Consider the following 16,718-nt stretch of genomic DNA (forward strand, 5'->3'; position numbering starts at 1 on the left):
AGTTTATGTCTGTGAACTAAGTTTTCTGAAAAGGAATGTGGAAAGTGACTTTATTTCAGTGAACAGTTTGTAAATGGGGAATTTGCAGCCTTCAGTGCAAAAGGAAAGTAAGTTCTAGAAAACTAAGAAAGGGTTTGGGTTCTATGGTGAAAGTTTCTGTCCAGGTTTCCAACTACTTTCATTTATGTAAATGAAGGACTGAAACTCATGCTGTCCTGATCAGTGGATGTAGCTGAATCCTGATTAGTCGATACAGGTGAACCCTGATTGATTGATTGATGCAGTTGAGTCCTGATTAGTCGGGGCAGGGGAGTTCTGACTTGTTCTTTAAGCCTTAAGCAGAAGACTGTCAGAAATTTCTTATAAATGGCTGTCAGGGGTCCAGGGGAGCGGTGCTCAGGCTACAGTTATCTTGACACTGACAAAAGGAACTGGTTTGGTTTGGTTGTGGAAGGGAGGTCTTGTGATACTTTTATAACACCTTTCCAAGAACACAGAGTACATGAAGTCTCTGTCACCCAGCTACGGCTGCCTGGTTCCATTTTAACTTTGAGCAATTCAGTTAGTCTCCTGGGAGTCATTTTGTCTTTCTGCAGGGGGCATACTTTAACATGTCTTTCATCAATTTTGTAATTGGATTTTGAAGAAAAATACCGTTGCATTTTGAGTTTTTTTTTTACACATTCCTGTAGAATATATGGTTTGTAAATATATTCTTCTGATCTATACCTTGTTTTACTCCTCTTAAAAGGACATTTCAGCTGGGTGTGGTGGCTCACGCCTGTAATCCCAGCACTTTGGGAGGCCAAGGCAGGCAGAACATGAGGTCTGGAGTTCAAGACCAGCCTGACCAATATGGTGAAACCCCACCTATATGAAAAATACAAAAATTAGCTGGAAGTGTTGACACACGCCTGTAGTCCCAGCTACTTGGGAGGCTGAGGCAGGAAAATTGCTTGAACCTGGGAGGAGGAGGTTGCACTGAGCTGAGATTGCACCACTGCACTCCAGCCTGGGTGACAGAGACAGACTCCTTCTTAAAAAAAAAAAAAAAAAAAAAAAGGACCTTTCACAGAGCCTGGGATTTTAACTTTGATGACTTCCAATTTATCCATCTGTATTTATGAATCATGTTTTTGATGTCAAGTATAAAATCTCATTTTTTAGCCTAGATCCCAATTTTCTCTAAGAATTTTTTTCCTAAAATTTTATAGTTTTACATTTTACATTGAAATGTGTGATCCATTTGGAGTTAATATTTGCATGAGGTGTGAGAGTAAAACCCCCACAATTTATCCATTTAGAAACGTGAGGAGACTTTATTTCTCATAAAGATTACAGCCTTCAAGGTGGCCATCTCAGCCAAGGGACCAGAAACAGGCACTTTGAAGGAGGAAGGGTTAGGGTAGGAGCGTTATGCTGGGCAGGTTGGCTAAACATACATATTCAACAAGTTATAGGAGGATCCATGAATATTCATGAAGGTGGTCCTAACACATGCATATTGAACAGACATGCATGTAGCATATGACCCATGTTGACTTTGGGGTGGAGACTTAACATTTAAATGTATTACAGTTAGGTCCTTTATGTCAATAGGTCTTTTCAGGGCGTGAAGGCACACAAGCATGCAGCCTCTGTAAACCAGCCAGAGACAATCCACGGTTGGTGGTCTTATCAGGAAGTTATGGCTGGTAGAGCAGGGGTTCAGTAAGTCAGTGGGTAGTGGAGCTGAAAATGGTTTTAATCTTGTCTATCTTGAGGCCAGTGGTTGTTTAGCTGCTAGAGAAAAAGAAAAGCCTTGTGGTCCTTAGAACACAATTTATTTTTTAGGCATAGGGTTAGTGACTTAACCCTTGCCTGGCATGGCCTTGGGTCCTGTTTATAACTTGGTATTTTATTGACACAGAGTCTGTTCTGTCAGTCTTCTGATCTCTATGTTAACATTAATGCTGGTCTAAACCCCAAAAGGCAGGGGGTATAATGAGGCGTGTTTGACCTCCCACCCCATCATGACTAGAACTAAACTTTTAAGATTTTCCTGAGGTCCCCTTGGCCAAGAGGGGGTCCATTCATTTGGTGGGGGCTTGGGATTCTAAAGTTGACAGTGTCTAGGTCAAGGGTTTTTGTTTGCCTGCTTGTTTGCTGTGCCTGTGATGTGCAATTGCCCTACTCCCATTTGATGGAAAGGCTACCTTTCCTCCCATGACGTGCTTTTGCATGCTTGTCAAAAACCAGCTGGGTGCATTTGTTTTGGTCTCTTGTCAGTTCTGTAGATCATCTCTCTCTGTCCACACCACACAGTCTTTACTAGCTATTTAATGTGTTGAAATAGAGGTAACTTAATTCTTGTTTTAAATTATTCATTTAACATTTCATCATCAACATTTATCTCATCTAAAACAAACAAAACAAATTCACACAGCGTACGGTGTGGATGCACTGGAGTTTATTTAACCTGACCCCTCTTAATCAATGGCTATTATCCCCCACTCCGGTTTTTTTGTTATTATAGTAAATAATGCTGAAATCGTTTTAAAAACATTTTTTAAAGTTTATTTTTAATTGACAAATCATAATTGTATATATTTATGGGCTACAATGTGATGTTTTGATATATGTATACATCGGTGGAACAATTACTTTAAGCTAATTAAGATATCCATCACCAACACATTTATTTTTTATGGTGAGATTATTTAAAATTTACTATTTTGGGGATTTTGACATATAAAATGCATTAACTACATTCACCGTGTCATGTGGATCACTAAAACATAATCCTCTTGTCTAATTGAATCCTTGTACCCTTTGACCAACATCTCCCCCCTCCTGCCTTTCCCCCGGCCTCAGGTAGCCACCGTTCTACTCTCCGTTTCTATGAGTTCAACTATTTTCAGATTCCACACACAGGAGAGACCAAGTGGTATTTGTTTCTGTGCCTGGCTTACTTTGCTTAGTACAATGGCCTCCACGTTCATCCATGTTGTCGCCAATAGCAGGATTTCCTTTTATTCAAAGGCGGGATAGTACCCGGTGGTGTACATACACCACATTTTCTTTATTCCTTCACCCACTGGTAGACGCTTAGGTTGCTTCCGTATCTTGGCTACTGTGAATGAAGTCAATATTCTTATCTTATGCATAAGTGATCCCCACAATCATTTGTTATCTTTTGACGTTGCTTGTGAAACTTCATGTTGTCAAGCTGATCAATCATTTCCTTGATGGCTTCTGGGTTTATTTTATGCTTTAGAAAGGCTTCCCCCCTCCGAAAAGACAGAATAAAAGCGATTCACCCACGTTCTGCCTTTCACGGTTTCAACTTCACGGTCTCTCCCGCCGCCGGCGCCCCGCAAAACTTCCGAATCCTCGGGGAACCCAGGACCCCGCTGCACTGTGAAGCCGAGGCAGGGCGCCGGCCTGCCGGGGTCTCTGGAAACGTTCCCAGTTCCCGCGGAAGATCGCCAGGCCCTGAGCCGCGTGGGAGGTCTGTCCTAGCAGGTAGCAGTCCCTCGGAGGGACTGTCTTGGAGGTGGAGTCTGGCTTGGGCAGTTCGAGAAAAAACGGGGAAGGCACAGTGGATTTAGCCACGGCCTGCAAAATGGGATCTTGTGGTTGGACTTTGGGGCCCCACCCTCCCCACTGGGGAAGAGCCTACAGCCTCTGGCTCCGAGATAGAGGGGCGACCAGATGTCCGATGGATGATCTTTGTTAGAGTTGCTGGGTCGATCAGCCTCATTTCTGCAGTTTTGATGTGACCTCAGAAAGTTGATCAGATCGACCAGCAGCCCAACCCAGCAGATGGGCAACTAGAATTTGGGAGAGGAGAAGGGGGCAAGGCGAGGGGAGAAGGGCGTGGGGGGAGGCCTGCGGCGAGGTGCGAAGGGGAGGGTAGGGGCAGGGGGATGGTGGAACCTGAGGTTTATATAGCAATAGTAATTCTTTTAAGCAAGTATTATAAACAAATAATAATTTATTTACATTTACAAACTATATGAATATAAATAATATAAATTTGTAGAATTATAAGTATAAATTATACTTTATAAATAATAAATCTGCATAAATAGTGATTAGATATAAACAATTATAGTTCTGAAGAGGACGCAGGAGGGGCTTTCGGTCCGCAGAAATTTCTAAATGCCCCTGGGGAGGCTGAGGCAGGCCGACCCCAGTGAATTTTGAAGTCCCCTCTGGGTGGGGCGCTGTCCCGGGAGGCGCTGCGGAGCCTGTCCCCTGCCCGGCAGCTGTCCCTGGCCCAGGGCGCTCCCCCCCAAATTTTCCAAGGCTTCTTTTGGCTTCCAGGGATCTCACGGTTCCACTCATGCGTGCCAGGGAGCCCCGAGGTGGGAATGCGACGCGAGGTGGACACGGACGAGGCCTGGCGTCCTACCTGCCCACTCGCCATCCGGATCCGCTCGGCAGGCTTTTTAGCTAGTTGTCTGGCGACACCTGGCGGCCGCCTTTATATATAGCAAGCTCTACCAGCGGGGCAACGAGGGATTGGGTGGCTGAATGGTAAAAGGGGGATATTCTGTAATGGTGGGGGGCAGGGGGAGTCCTGAGGCTTATAGTAGTAGTAGTAATAATATTCTTTTTGTATTATGTAATTTATAAATATAAATTGTCATAAATACACTAATAATATACAATTATGTAGATACTATAAATGTCATGGTATAAATATATGTAATATATAGATTATATATTTTAATAAATATTTATGTATAAATATTAAATCAGTAATTATAATTATTTGGTCCTTGCTGGGATTCATCATTACTGTAATTATTACCATTATTATAAATAGTAATTGTAGTAGTAGTAGTAATAGTAGCAGCTTTTTTTTTTTAATAACAACACTGAATAAACTGTCTATCAAAGAAAGATGTTCAAGTGACTAGAGATAATAAAGAAGGGTTTCAGTCCGTGGGATTTAAAAAATCCACCCAAGAGCCTGGTGACGCTCTGACCCACAGCCAGTGAAGCAACCAGCTGGGAACTGCATACAGCAACCCTAATGGTCAGGACTGCACTGACGGCTTCCCTCCTTTTTGCCCTTGCTTCGAACTTAGGACCAACAGGGAGAACAAAATAGGCACCCTCTTACCAGTCAGGTAGGATCCCCTCTTCCAGTGATACAGGAGATGGAAATAAATTATTTAGGCAGATAGAACAAAAGAGTCCTTGGCAGAACTTCTAACAAAAAACAGCCCAAGAAATCATTTCTTTCTAACAAAGAGCAGCCTGAAAAATGGAGCTGCAAGCATAGATAAGGAAGCTGGAAGCCTGCCTGGGAGGAGGCCTGCAGCCGCACTGATAAAAGGGACTACCTGGGGCCAGGCATGTCCACCATGGGGGGTTCACCTTCCCTAATTTTTTGTTGTTGTTGTTAACACATGCACAGTAAGAAAGAAATAAGCAACATGGAGTAGCTACTCACCTGCATAATAAATAGAAGATTGGTGTGGGGGCATCCAGAGATTCATGCCCTATGCAGATGGCACACCTGGTCCTGTTTTTTTGCACCCGATGTAGATCAGACACTGCTCCCCACTAGCTCATCTATAAAAATCTGCATTTCACTGTGCATCAGCAACCTATTTTTCCGGGACCCCTCTCTGTAGCAGAGAGCTATTCTCTTTCTTTCACCTATTAAATTTCCACTCTTAACCTCACCCTTTGTGTGTCCATGCCCTTGATCTCTGTGGCTGTGAGACAATGAACCTTGGGTGTCACCCCAGACAATGAAGCCACTTCACTAGCAGCTGCCTCTGGCGGCTGGCAGTCCCATCAGGACTCCTCTTCCTCTTTTCCACCACACAGATTTCCCATTCCTCTCCCTGCCTTTGAGTTTCTGCCAAACACTATTGAGCTGCATGAAAGAACCTTCAATGCATATTACAACTGAAAGAAACTGATGTGAAAAGGCTGCATACTGTAAGATTCCAACTCTGTCACATTCTGGAAAAGGCACAACCATGGAGACAGTAAAAAGAGCAGTGGTTGGCAGGGGTTGGGGGAGAGAGGGATGAACAGGCAGAGCACAGGGGATCTGCCGGACTGTGAAACTACTCTGTATGATATGACAGTGGTGGATATGGCATTAGACATCTGTTCAAACCCACAGAATGTACTGAGGACTAAACTGACATTTTTTCTCTCTTGCCCAGATTCCTATCTAAGGGGCCTGGGGAGTCATACCCTAAAAACTAAAATCTCAACATATGGGCTTTATTTAACCTTATATATAACACAGCTTACTTTCCCACCGGACTCTCGTATAACATCATATGACAGATAAAGAAGGAAATAAAAATATTTTAGCCCAAAATAGGATTTATTTGCATATTTTGAAATGGCCCTGCAAAGCTGTCTCTTGTGGGGAAAATTTGCATCTGTAAAGAATCTCTATTACCATAACTAGCTCTTTTCCCTTCCAGGCCCTCCCAGGCCCTCCCAATCTTCTAGAGATTAGCTGAAAGTCTAGCACCTTTTAAAAGTCTGAATAGGAAACATTGGCCATCTATTGTCTCTAAGGGCGGCCCCCATGAGACTTCATCTACATGGTAAGAACCTTGGTCTCCACAACCCCTTATCTTGACCCAGATGCTCCTTTCTATTGATTGCAGGTTTTTAGATAATAACTGTTTCAATCAATTGCCAATCAGAAAATCTTTGAATCCACCTATGACCTGGATGCCTTCCTCCCACTGACCCCCTTCTAGCTGTCCCACCTTTCTGGACTGAATCAATGTACATCTCACATGTACTGATTAATGTCTCATGTCTCCTTAAAATGTATAAAACCAAACTGTAAAACAACCGCTTTGGGCACATGTTCTCAGGGCCTCTTGAGACTATACCTTGGGTCACTCATATTTGGCTCAGAATAAATCTCTTCAATATATTTTACAGTGTTTGGCTCTTTTCACTGACAATACAACACCAAGAATGACCCTAATGTGAACCACAGACTTTGGGTGAAAATGATGTGTTGGTGTGAGTTTAGCAGTAGTAACAAATGTGCCCCACTGATGTGGGACATGGACAGTAGGGCAGGCTGTGTGTGTGTGTGTGTGTGTGCGCGCGGGCTGGTGAGGGGTGCATATGAGAGCTCTCTGCACGCTCAGCTCAATTTTGCTGTATAGGTGTAGAAAAAATCTTACCTCCACCCATCTTAGGTTTATTGCCTTGGCCCCACAAATTTAGACCAATGAAAGCCAGGTTAACAAGAGAAAACAACACATTTATTAATTCATGCGTTGCAAATACACATGGGAGAGCTCAGTGATAATAACTCAAAAAGGCAGTTAGAACTTGGGCTTATTAGCACCCTAATGAGAGAGCAATATATTTGTAGAGAAGTGGAAAGACAAAGGAAGGGGACCTTGAGCTTCTTTGGATAACAAGTTGTGGGAAGGTAGATATATGGGGGAAGTTGACAGATAAGGTTGATTTGGTGTGCTTGTGATGTTGATTTTTCTGGTGCCACCTCTGGGCTGGTAAGAGACATCCTGCCCTTCTGGTAGATGGGGGCAGGGCAGAGAGTTTGTCCTGTGTCTACTTGGTCTCAGTTGTCTTCAGCTCAAAATAATCTTTATGTCAGAGTGGCATATTTTGGGATGGCATACTCTAAGCCCCTTCAGCTGTGAATTCAAAACAACTCTGAAAAAGTCAATTAAAAACTATATTCCTATAACATGGCCCTTGCTGCTGGGGCTCAGGACACACCACCCCAAAATATGACAATACAAAACCAGATATGTGAACACAAAATATACTTCTTAGGCAAATTTTGATCTGTTATTCTAAGAAATTGCAGACACAGGAGTAGCTCTGAAAAGCTGCCCTTTTGTGAAAGAAATTTATAACTATAAAATACATCAACATTAGTGAATTATCTGTATCAGGAAGAGGGCTGGTTCCAGACAATTCTATCACCCCAGAGAGTTTTCTCTGCAGCACAAGACACTTTTATTCACCAGACATTGCCTCCCCTCACCCTCCCAGAACTTGTGCCCATCCCCGGCAAGCCCCAAGCCCCTGTTCCTTTCTGTAACTCAGGACACTATTTAAGCTTCATTCATCTGGCCCTTCTCCTGGTCCATATTTTGTGGGACTCCTGTGCATATAGACGTAATTAAAGTGTTTTCTTCTCCTATTAGCCTGTCTTATGTCAATTTAATTCCTAGCCCAGCCAAAGAACCTAGAAGGGGAAGCCATTTTTCCCTCCACTACCTGCTTTTCAAGATCCCAGTTTGTTGGAACCACTTCAGAGTTAACCCTCTGTAAATACTTGTCAGTCCTCATCTTTTCAATGTTTTCACCTGACATTCACTCTTTATTTCACTCTTATGTCTCCCAGCAGGTTGCTCAAGAAACTCTCCCTTGCTGTGGACACTGCTGACTTCTGTAAAATATATTTACAGGAGGCCATTGGTTTGGACTGAACTTCTGCACTAGGCCCAACAGACTGAGATGGAGCATGGACCCCTATTAGAGGCCTGCTAGGCCTCCTCCAAGCATGGAAACAAAGGAAAATCTTGATTTCTTTCAAGGGAAATTCCAGGTACCTAGCTGGCATTGAGAAGTAAATGAGCCACCTGATAAGCAAGAAGGGAATAACAGCTGCAAGTAATAGCCACTCGAGTAAGTCAGAGCGACAAGGTGTTTTGTCCCCTGTTGAAACTAAAGATTGCATCTTAGCATATGTCCATGAATGGTTTTTCAGAAACCCGGACCCACCTCAGATGGAAAATACTGACCATCATCACAGAGACCTCAGATGTCAGGGAGATGAGGGCTGCACACTGACAGCTGCTCTTTGTTGTAAATTTCTTTCTCAGCGGCCTGGAGAGAGTCATGCCCACAGGCCAGAACTTAACACTCCTTTCTGCTGATCCCAAGTTTTAGACAAAGCCTGGCTTCCTTAACCAACTGCAATCAAAGAATCCTGAAGCCGCCTATGACCTGTAAGCCCCTTGCTTCAAGAGCTTCCACCTTTTTAGGCCAAACCAGTGTATACCCTCTGTATTGATTTATGGTTTCCCTGTAACTTCTGCATTCCTGAATTATTCCCCTGCCTTTAAAATCCCTTGCTTGTAAGCCATCCAGGAGATTGGGTCTGAAGCGTAAGCTGTCCCATTCTCCTTGCTTGGTGTCCTGCAAGTTAACACCCTCCTTTCTCCTGCTGCAAACCTCGGTGTGGGTGTTTGGTTTTACCACACGGGGCAAGCAGACCCAGGTTCATTTCAGTAACAAAACCAGACTGTATTGGAGTTTCTTGCGCTAAAGTTCCACTTTTCCAAACCAAAACTGAGCTGTTGATCTGACCTTCTGAGAAGTCAGGACACAGAGAGATAAAAGGCAAATCCCCAGCAGGCCAGGTTTAGCCAGCATGGTAGGCAGTCCCTCCCCTCTGCTTTAATGTTTACAAGGAAAGTAACTTTGCAACCAATCCGTGTTTTGTTCTCTGTTTCTGCTTCAGCCTTTTCTATCCATAAAGCCCATCTCCCCAACTCTGCTCGGAGGAATGCTCAGTCTGTTTTATGGAATGAAGTGTTGCCTGATTCTAGAATAGCAAATAAAGCCAATTAGGATCTTTAAACTAAATCTGTTGTACTTTTGTCTTTTGACAGTTCCATGATGGAATATCTAATGGCCACTTTCCATTTACCATGTTAAAGGAACAGTCCAGGTAAGTGGCTCCTTTTTGTTTCTGGGGTCCATCTTGCTCCTGGCTCCTGACGCCAATGCTTCTCCTTCTCATCCTGCCTTTCTAGATGCTCCTACCCAAGGTTTGCCAGCGTGCTCACAACCCCTGCTTGGGATTTAAAATCTGAAGTGCATCATAACTCACTCCTGGACTCTGCTATTCTTTTATTGGTATGCCAGAAAAAAAGAACCCCAAGCCCTCTGGGGGACCAAACTGATTTTTAAGGCACTAATTATTAACTCTATTCTTACAACCTCCAGATTTTATCTCCACTCAGAATTATATGTACAGCTACCTAGCTGATTTCCAGACCGAAATACCTCTTTGACATTACAGATTAAAACTGATCCCACTCTATAGTCTAGGTCATCTTCCTGGACTTGGCTGTGACCTAGACTTACTGTCTAAATAAATGGTGTGACGGCTCACCTAGGGACTCCATTCCAGACTCTAGAAAGAGTTTCTTCAGCCTGTATCTCCCCACATCATAAACAATCCATTACTGAGTCCTGTTCATTCTTCCAATAGACCAAAGGCTTCCCTTCACTTCCACAATGACCCCAACTGTTTTGCCACTCGCTCCTGGAAGAACATCTGGATTTGTTTCTGGCTTTTGGCTATGAGGAATAAGCCTGCTGAGAACATTCAGCTCCAGGATTTTGTGTGAATGTAAGTGGTTTAGTGGTAGGGTGGGAACCTGAAGGCCATCCCTGGGTTGGGTGATTCTCCAGAGGGACCCAGAGAACTCCACCAAGCTGACCTAAGCCCTTGAAAGTCAAACAGATTACTGCATGTCCCAATGCCTGCACTATAGCTCACTTGTTGGAATAAACTGCCCAAGAAAAATGGGGGTACGTGGTTACATTATCAGAGGCATCCCAGGTGGATCCTGGAGACATGGACAGTACCCATAGTCACGAAGCTGACAGCTGGAAGAAGCCTGTCTGGTTCAACCCCTGTCTGGCATATTCCTTCCTTCTCCATCCTCACTTTCTACCCCTCACAGGGACAGAATTTACAGCTTACCGAGCCAGGCCATTGCACTTTTGGACAATTCTACTAAATGGATTTTCCTCATGCCATCGCATAACTGCTACCTGCCACCAGAACCTTAGAAATACATGGTTTTCCATCAAGCACTCATGGAACATGTCACTGTGGGCACTTCTAGGGGGGATTCATGATGGATCCTTCATGATCAACTAAATGTAAAACAAACTCCCAGGTAACAGAACCATTTCAGCTATTAAATAAAATCATCTGTATTAACCTAGTTTAATTATGAGGGACATCTCTCCCAACATTATATATATATATATATATATATATATATATATATATATATATATATATATATATTTTTTTTTTTTTCTTTTTCTGAGACAGGGTCTCACTCTGTCACCCAGGCTGGAATGCAGTGGTGCCATCACAGCTCACTGCAGCCTCAACCTTCCAGGGCTCAAGCAATCTTCCCACCGCAGCTTCCTGACTAGCTGGGACTATAGATGAATGCGACTATGCCCGGCTAAATTTTTAAAAACTTTTTGCAGGAGCAGGGTTTTGCCATGTTGCCCAGGCTGGTCTCCAACTCCAGTGCTCAAGCAATTTGCCTGCCTTGGCCTTCCAAAGTATTGAAATTACAGAATAAGCCACTGTGCCTCCAACATAATCATATTTTTTTTTAAAGAATAGTTGGTATTTGGGGGCCGGGTATGGTGGCTTACACCTGTAATCCCAGCACTTTGGGAGGCAGAGGCAGGTGGATCACTTCAGGTCAGCAGTTCGAGACCAGCCTGGCCAACATGGTGAAACCCATCTCTACTAAAAGTACAAAAATTAGCCAGGTGTGGCGCACACCTGTAGTCCCAGCTACTCGGGAGGCTGAGGCAAGTGGATTGCTTGAACCCGGGAGTCAGAAGTTGCAGTGAGTGGAGATTGTGCCACTGCATTCCAGCCTGGGTGACAGAGCAAGACTCCATAAAAGAAAAATAGTTGGTATTTACACCTTTCTTTCTGAAAATCATTGATAGTGGCCACATTCATCTGTTGAGGTTTTATATGAAAACAAAACCTTATACCATTGTGTGGGGAGAGGTGCTAACTGTCCTCTTTGTGGTGGGGTGAATATAGCTTCAGTACACACAGCAGCTGTTTTGGGTTCTCAAGAAGGGAGGCCCAAAGTAGTTCAATCGTAACCTATTACGATTTCTCTCAGAAACGCAGCCCAGCTGCTCCCTTCCCTCAGGGGAGTTTGTGACCTTGCTACTCACAGCGTGGTCCATGAACCAGCAGCACTGGGGTCACCTGAAGCTTGTGTGAAATGTGGCATCCCAGGCCTGCTGCACCACGTGCATCAAAAGCACACATATTCTTCCTTTTGCTGAGAGGGAGGAGGGACGGCAGCACAGGAGCAAAGCCATCACTGTGACTGCCGTTAGGGACAGTGCCAGAGCACCCAGCCCCAAGCCCCACCACCACCACCCCATTTGCTTAATTACAGAATTTATTTGAAATTAAAAATCCCTGCTCCCTAAATACCCACCCTCTCCTCTGGCTTTCTTTTTAGCTGAGGTGGCTGTTCTGGCCTCTTCTTTCACTCATTCCTGGCAGCACAGCAATCCCTGCAAGTTACTCAGACCCTCAGGACTCCTCATTCAAGTGTAGTGGAGGACGATGCAGATGGCAGGGAAAACCAAAGAAAGCTCAGGTGGCCCATCATGGCTGCCATCAGTGGAAGAATGTCTGTATTTAACACTGAACCTTAGTAATGACATGCTCTCTCCTTGTCCCGGACCTTCATTTTAAAATAGAGCATTCAGGTGGGAGCGGAACCACAGGGGCACTTCGATCCTGAACCTGCTCTGGGCGGGCGGTGGCTCTAGCCTTTGGGATTTTGTCTTCATTTACTTTTTTTTGAGATAGAATCTTGCTCTGTCACCCAGGCTGGAGTGCAGTGGCATAATCTCGGCTCACTGCAACCTCCATCTCCTGGGTTCAAGCAATTCTCCTGCCTCAGCCTCCTGAGTAGCTGGGATTACAGGTGCACGCCACCATGTCCAGCCTTTTGTATTTTTTACATACAAATCTCCTGAAGTGTTGGGATTACAGGCATGAGCCACCATGCCTGGCCTGTCCTCATTTATTTAAAGAGCAGTTACTCATCCCCAGTTCCCCATAGATAGTGGCCAACTTCTTTGAAATCCAGAGACATTTTATAATGCTCAACTCTTTTTTCACCAATTCTGTTTCTAAAATAAGTGTCACTCAGGATGGATGTGCTTTTAGAGAAACACTGTGACAAAGACCGTTTGCTCCAGAGGAAGGACCGGCAGTGGCCCCAGGCTGTGGCTCCAGCATCACTTAAGACAGTGTGAACATTTGGACACAATTAAAAAGAGGACACTTAATCAGAGAGCACACTTACCAAGTCAAGGGGCAGGAAAGCAGGGAGGCGGGAGGTGCGGGACCCCACGTGGGACAGGCAGCTGTGTGTTGTTGATACCGCCTTCCTGCCATGGCTTTCCTACACCAGCAGAGAGAAAGCCCATTTCTGCTCTCTGCTGCAAGGCTCTCTGGATGGAAGGTCTAGTTCCACAGGAAAGAAATCCTGGTGGCTGAGGCGTGGCTGTGCACAGCCTGGATGGCTCAGCCTGTGGCCGGTAGGCACCCAGGGCCCCTGGTGGGGGTCTCACCTGCTTGGGATGGACTCAGCTCCCAGGCTGCAGCCACCACTGCCATTTCAAAGGTGAGAAGGAACTGTCTGTGTGGACCTCTCATCCCGCACAGTGAGGGAGGCGGGAGCTGGGTGGTGCAGGGAATTAGGAAAGGCAAACCTGGGACCTGCTATGCCCTGCAGTGCCGTTTCCAGAGGAGAGCAGCCTGGGGTGGCAGACGTTTGCATTTGGATGTTAGAAATGCTCTTCCCGGCCGGGCATGGTGGCTCACAGCTGTAACCCCAGCACTTTGGGAGGCCGTGGCGGACAGATCACGAGGTCAGGAGATGGAGACCATCCTGGCTAACATGGTGAAACCCCGTCTCTACTAAAAATACAAAAAATTAGCCAGGTGTGGTGGCGGGTGCTGTAGTGCCAGCTACTCTGGAGGCTGAGGTAGGAGAATGGCGAGAACCTGGGAGGCGGAGCTTGCAGTGAGCCGAGATCGTGCCACTGCACTCCAGCCTGGGTGACAGAGCAAGACTCTGTTTCAAAAAAAAAAAAAAAAAGGAAATGCTCTTCCTGACTTTTCACAGCTGACTGAAGCACCCGGTTCTTGGCCTGTGTCTTTTCCTCACCTGTATATATTCAACTATATTCAATCAACAAGCTTAACATTGAGAATCAAGAGAAGCCCAGGACCTGGGGAGCCCGGGACCCCCTTCAGCATCCACTGTGCTTGGGATGGGGCTCCCAACCCCGCCTCAAGTCACCTGTTGTTCTCCTGCCCCAAAGGATCTGGCACACCAAGCGATGCTTCCATTTGGCCACTGCCTTTATGGGAAGGGACAGTGGTCTCTCCTTGGTGCCAGTGTTAGAAGGAAGAATTGGCGCTCACTCGGCCCTGCTGTGTGTGGGAGTCTCCTCTGCACCCCGCCCTATCTTGTCACCCAGCACCACTGGGTTGAGCAATACCAGACTTTGTTTCCAGGCTTTTGACAATAAACAGAACAGTCTCCCTCAGCCTTTCACACCACATAGACCCCTCAGGATGAATTGCTCGAGCAGCTCCCGCTGATGCTGGGCCTTGGGAAGAGAGGGTCAGTGGGGAGGGCCTGCCCCTGAGCTGAGAGGTCCCTTTATAAAGGCAAGTCCGAGCCCCAGAGATTTGGGGGTCAGCAGGGGAGACAGCAGGGCTGAAGGCGTAGAGGGGGCACCCTGCACTTTATATCTGGGGCAATTCAACAACAAAGATGCCAGGTATGTGGACACACACCTAGAGGAAGAGTGCTATGCACCCTCAAAGCCTGGTCTGAGGCTCAGCAAACCAGCCCTTCTGGGAAGCTTGTTAGAAAGTCCAACTCTCAAGTCCCTCTCCACCCCTGGTGCCCCAGAACCTTCAGTCTTACCTAGCCCTGGGTGACTCCTCTGCTCCTGAGGTCTGGGACGAGCTGCCTGCAGCACTGGCTCTCAATCTGCCTGATTGTCAGCACCACCTGGAGAGCCAGAGAAGTTCTGAAAAGACAGATCTCTGGGTGCTTCCATCCCTGGGATTGTGACTCAGTAAGTAAGGGGTGAAGCACAATAATTCATATCTATGTTTTTAAAGCTCCCCCAGAGTTCTGGATGCTTAGCCAGCCTGGGGACCCTCTCTCGGCTCTTCGGGTATCTTACAGGTAAAAAAGATGTCATTGTAAGCTTTTATCCTTGGAAACACATTCATTCCAAACATATCAAAAGAACTTACTAGGCCGTGTGCAGTGGCTTATGCCTGTAATCCCAGAGCTTTGGGAGACCCAGGTGGGCGGATCACTTGAGCCCAGGAGTTTGAGAACAGCCTTGACCTCCTTGACTTCTAGGGAGTTTATGAGGGACCTGGAGGCTGTCAGAGTGGTTTTTTGTTCCCCTTTGTGTACAGTTTTGAGTTCATTGTGTACGTATTATGATTTGGAATAGGATCATATAAATATTTCAGGTCCTAAAATAGCTGTGACAGTGTCACTAACCTGCCCCTGAGCTGAACATCCACACCCCCACTGCCATTTATTCCTCCAGTCATGTGAGGGAGGATGGGAGTCTGTGTGAATGTCTTTCTCACTCGCATTCAAAGATCATATCTACCTGTCTCATCTGTCAAGAGTGTAGAGTTTGTTGTGATGGTGTATTCAAAATAGACGAAACGTGTGGTCATTGTACTTGGCAAACAGCTTTTCACATCAGGATGCTTCCGCCCCCGGCTCAGGGCTGGTCCAACTTTGTGAGGAATGCGGCTGCGTGCAGGTGTCCAGTCTGCCACCCTCAGCCCCGCACCTGCAGTGTTAGAAAAGCCATGCTGTGGGCACCCAGCGCCGGTGACATGGGGAATGTGGAATAATGAATACTTAATTCACATGTGCTTATAGAAAAAATTTTATACAATAAAAATAACCAATTGTGAGATTTACATCTTTTTCTGTCACTATATATAAAAGGAATCAAGAATTTTCATGCAGCTTCCAGGTATTCTTGAGACTGGTATATCGTTTCTTTTTGAAAAGTGCATTATTGCATAAAAACACCTAGATAAACATATTTTTGTGTATTTATAAGCATATTTTAGCTCAAAAATATCAATAGTATACACAATTTCAGCACAGTTTGGGAAATGCTGATGTATATGATAATAATGTGTTGTGTGGGATGATTTAAAATTATATCAGGCTATTAGGAGCCCAATATAGTGATCCAAATTGAGATCATCTTGTCTAGTATTCTTTAAAATGGCAAAACATCAAATCTAGAAAATAGATAAGAAAGGAATTTTAAGATAAAAGTACAACTGATTTTCTATTTTTACAAAAATCATTATTGATTTTCAAAAATATATTTTAGAATTCAAGCTGTTAATTTAAACAGTGCTTATTTAATAATATAGTGAACAAAACTGGCTATAAGAAAAAACGCCTCATCTTGCTGTCCCCAATTCTTGCAGCTTTTCAAAGTTTCAGAATTTTGTAAAATATTTTGAATAGCCCAGACTTTCTGAAAATGGGTGTAGCCTTTCAAAGTATTAGAATTGAGAAGCTTTTAAATGCCAATCTTATTTTATAAAGTGTTGACTTTTCACTGTAGACTAATAGTGAACAGTTTGTAAAGAAATGTAAATAAAATAGGCTTATTAGTTTTCAAAAAATTTATTTAAAAGGACGGGGCAATGTTGATTGGAGTAAGGAAATATTTGAAAATGTGTTTTGTGAAAGAAATCAACACACACCAACACACACGCGTGCCTCAAAAGCGAAACTCCAACAATGCAGCTGTTGTTCCTTTGCAGCAATATTTATCTCACCTTGAGTGAGTGAGGG

This window comes from Pongo abelii, chromosome 19 (genome assembly GCF_028885655.2).
Source record: "Pongo abelii isolate AG06213 chromosome 19, NHGRI_mPonAbe1-v2.0_pri, whole genome shotgun sequence".
Taxonomy (NCBI): Eukaryota; Metazoa; Chordata; class Mammalia; order Primates; family Hominidae; genus Pongo; species Pongo abelii.